The sequence below is a fragment of the Macrobrachium nipponense genome, chromosome 2 (genome assembly GCF_015104395.2).
Source record: "Macrobrachium nipponense isolate FS-2020 chromosome 2, ASM1510439v2, whole genome shotgun sequence".
NCBI classification, from domain to species: Eukaryota; Metazoa; Arthropoda; class Malacostraca; order Decapoda; family Palaemonidae; genus Macrobrachium; species Macrobrachium nipponense.
Window position 1 is genome coordinate 168,803,627 of NC_087201.1, and position 4,505 is coordinate 168,808,131.

Below are 4,505 nucleotides of genomic sequence, written 5' to 3' on the forward strand. Positions count from 1 at the left end.
TAGATTTTCAGAATTACCCAAATTTCCCATGCTCCACACCAAGTCCCTTAGGGAAAGTTCCCTAAATTCTTTTAACTTATTACACAGAACAAACTCAAAAGTTTCACTATTTTGCATGGAGGAACAGTTAAAAAAAAATCAGCGACATTTCATTCAGCATACGATTGCAGCCTCCAGTTTAATAATTTAATGGTAAATGCCGAGCACAATTTAAGATTAAAACAAAGTTTACAGGACCTTTTACTTAAAAACACGAAAAGCAACTTCCACATAATGGCCTTTCAACCTTAGGCCTATTCAGTTTCCTTCCGTTCAAAAGGCTGCATGTTTTCCGTTGAATGATTCTCATCGAATGCAATGATACCTCTACTAGCTTGGGGACTACATTTCTTTCCTACCAAGGAGTTAAGTCAGAATTAGGATATTAGTTATGTTCAACTCTGAAATAAAAGAATAAAAGATTTATTAACCTCGCACCTCGCCAACAAGAAACCAGAACTGCTTGATAGTGGAGGATATCTTGGACCATGTCTAGTTAAACCGTAGACTTAAACAGTAGACCCAAGACTTCATTAACCAGTAATTATAACACATAAATAAAAACCCATATAATAGTGAATCATTTTAACAATAGTTTAATCTATGTGCTAAAGTAGCATTATTGACAACGAACACGCCGATTAGGCCTATACTTAGATGCGATATGAAAGCTACCTGCAATGTATAGTACTAAAGAGTAGAGTACCAGTTTATATCACTTTACACAAGAGTATAATAACGGCTGATATCACTTCTCAAAATAAAAGTAATGACACTGCATAACGCACAATTGAACAAACAGCGAAAGTTTAAAAATACTAAAACTTGAACCTCTGCTCTCAAAACTCTAGTAACATTTGGCACTACACAGCACTTATGTTTAGAAAAGTTTCAAGAAATCAGCACTACTACGACTAGTAGTATCACCACTGTGTATACTTTACACACGTGCGAACCGAACCTTGTATTGTAACCGATTCTTGTAACAAAAACGCAAGTGGGACGGTTTCCTCGAACCCGAACCCGAACCCGCGAGGTTCGAGGCTCGGTTCGCCCTCCGTCCCGCCAATTGTCGGTTTTTGGGCCCCGCATCAAAGGGAGGTCTCTTTGAACGTTACGCCATGTGTGGACGGGGCCTGGTTTACACGCGTAACAACAGAGGTTGCTGAACTTGTTAACACCGACTATGAACAAAACCGTCCACAGTAGAGTCCCTTGTTTTGGTCAGTCAGTACGTTTATGTCTACCATGGCTGATTGGCTGATTGAAGTGACGAAGAGGTCCTTCAATTTATTAGCTATACGAAGAACAGACTTCTTGGAATCTCAAGTCAGCGAGTAATTCCCGACCACTGTATTCTACCCTTCTAGTATATAAACTTAATTGCCACCATCTTCTTTTATTTCGCTTCATCTTCGTTAAATAATGTGTATAAATGTACGCGGCAGCTGCTACTTGCATGGTGGCCATCGTCGGTAAAAAAACCCGGACAGAGAGACTGGTGATCGCAGTGGATTGAAATGAAGTTACGTGCTTAACGTAGTTACGGTTCGTCCTCTACATTTTGACACCTTGTAACCTTATATGCGTAACTCGGTTACACATACAAGGTTCGGCTCTCACGTGTGTACCCACTTTACTATAGTACAGTAAGTTCCAAAACTGAAGCGACAAATTTCAGATAATTTCGTTCGAAATTCACTAACTGGCAACTACAAATCGTAGCTGAAAAATATATTTTTTCTACAGTGAAAGCTCTATCAAGCAAAATAAAGCCAACATATGATGCACAAATATCAAATTATGATATTTATAACAATCATAAGAAAAAATTGCGGTAATAGTAATTATTTTAAAGTATAGCAATTACTTCAAACTATAGAAACTAAACAATTTGAAATTCTCGTTCAACACAGAATTACCAACATTACCAATGTATATTTCGAGCAATGTGGAAACAAATATTTAATATTATAGTGTATTATCAATTATTTTAGCGAAGATGCATAAAACCATGCAAGTATCAATAGAATGTGAAGGGAAAATCTCCGCGACATTAAACATAATCAACCATGAATGCACCTAGATTCAATGGAGAAGTTGGGGGGGTGGTTGGTAGTTATGATTCTAGCTTCTAGGACCGAGCATAAAAGTTAAAAAACACCATCTTCGAGAAAGGAGGCTCTAACCTCTGCTGCTACCTTCAGGTGACTAGGCCTAGTTCCGGGCATTGCAAGGCTTACAATGCAGGGCCACCGTCTGTTATTTAGGCAAAGATAGAACCTTCAGGACAGACACCAGGACCTGTCCTTGCACCTGGGAAACAGACTCGCTATATAAAAAAATAAGAAAGTCGGTCGCAAGCAACCAGAAAAAAACCCGTAAAATCACCATGGTTAAGTAGGGAGACGACAGGCCCCAACCACCCCTTCCTCCCTCTACCTCTACCTCTACCCACAATACTAACTCCAACTTTTTCACTTCAACCCATTACCTCAAATCTTCGAATCAAATTCCAACCGTGAAATTTAAGACTGAATTTGCGTAAGTGGGTGTATCATAAGGAGTGATATCACCCAAATTCATATTTCCACTGACAACAAGTAATCAGTTCGATCCAGTCAAGTATTATTGCGTAACAGAAATTTGAGTTTTTGGGGATATATATATATATATATATATATATATATATATATATATATATATATAATATATATTATATATATATATATATATATATATATATATATATATATATATATATATATATATATATAATATAAAGAAGCACCCGAGCATGACCAATAGGCCTAGTGCTCGATTCTTTAAAACAGACCTCTGGTTATTCCTGATAGATAAAAACTTCCTGAGAGAGAGAGCATAACAGGGGATACTCTACTTAAAATAATGCTCGCTAAGCATATTCACACTCCGGATCGTATGGACAAAAATAGTCTCACTTGTGCACTGAAATAAAAAAAAAAAGGTAGAAACCTACGAAAATACTTTTTTGGTGCGACCCTGAACGCAATTCCGCATGCACAAATTTGCACAATCGAGAAATTCCATGAAATTTTTAACTAACAAGCTGGAAAATATATTTCCTTGATTCTTGAAATAGTCCTAACCATGTAACCAACGCTAAACGCGCACATAACTTGGATTTCTTATTATTTTTTTTTTTACACCAACTTGTCTTATTTATATTTCATTTAATCAGATGCTAAACTTCTCTGTGCTTTATCAAAAGAAATCATAATAACTTTCGATATAACGCTATAAAAGTAGAAAGTTAATTTACAAATATTAGGCCAATGCTTATGCACACGGTTCCTGCTGCCACTCTATGGTGACCAACACTTCATATCACACTTTGGAAGCCGCAGATGTTTCTTTGGGGAAATTCTCTTTTTTTTTCTATTAATAAACAATTACTGAACTAACATTGATCATTCACTGGGGAAATACTTTGTGCACTTATACAGTTAATCACTGATACGTATTATCAGATAATTAGGATGACAATAATTGGAATAAAATATAATAACTGGCAATCCCATGAGTTTCTATAGAAGTACGATCAATTCTGAGATTTGTCGCTTCACTTCTGGAACTTACTGTACCATGTTCACTTCATACCGCAAGTTAAATCACAGGAAAATCACTAGGTTATTCCATACACAACCAACACATCTTAAGATAGAAAACCATTAAAAAACAACTTTTAATCTGCGCTCGAAGATCACAATTGACGGCACACAACACTGTGTTAATAGTGTTAATAGTTAAAAATAGTTGTATGTGAGTAACCACACAGAATCTACTTTTAAAGACTCGTCGACATAAAACTTATCAAACGCAAATAATTAGATATTATAACTGTAACCTTAGACATGTAGACTTAAAGCATTAAAACACCAATATTCACAAAAAAAACTATAATTAACTATATCACTGACCATAAACACCGCCAACAGATGTCTTACAGTCTCTTTCTCAGGAATTCGAGGAGAATCACTAAATTGCATAATCTGGAATACAAAGAATTCTTCAAGTTTCAATCTCCACTTACTATCCAAAACCCAAGGAAGAATGACAGTTGAAAGTTACGACACTAGACTCACTACGTTTTAGCGTCCTTGCCATGCAGGTGGCGCCATCTGTTATGTGGAGTCAAAACTGACAACATGGATATGTTTTTTTTTTATTTATTTATTTATCGATATGTTGTTTTCTAAGATACATTATGAGCATGAAGAGTAATATTTCCAGGTTCGAATTTAATAGTAGATTTTGCATTTACAGAGAGAGAGAGAGAGAGAATACTATAAATAATTCTGTAGAGAAAACGGAATATAAATAAATCTCAAGACCCACCTCTCTCTCTCTCTCTCTCTCTCTCTCTCTCTCTCTCTCTCTCTCTCTCTCTGCATTATTAATTTTGAGCTGTAATTTAATTTACAAAA

General features: G+C 35.9%; 1 long non-coding RNA gene across 1 annotated transcript in view; it reads right to left on the reverse strand.

Annotated features, from left to right (window-relative positions):
* LOC135221564 (uncharacterized) overlaps positions 1-4,113 on the reverse strand; it is a 12,453-nt gene extending 8,340 nt beyond the window's left edge. The window contains exon 1 of the long non-coding RNA XR_010316035.1: positions 3,999-4,113. This is a non-coding gene — a long non-coding RNA (uncharacterized LOC135221564). The remainder of the gene's footprint in view (positions 1-3,998) is intronic.
* Positions 4,114-4,505: the final 392 nt, after the last annotated feature.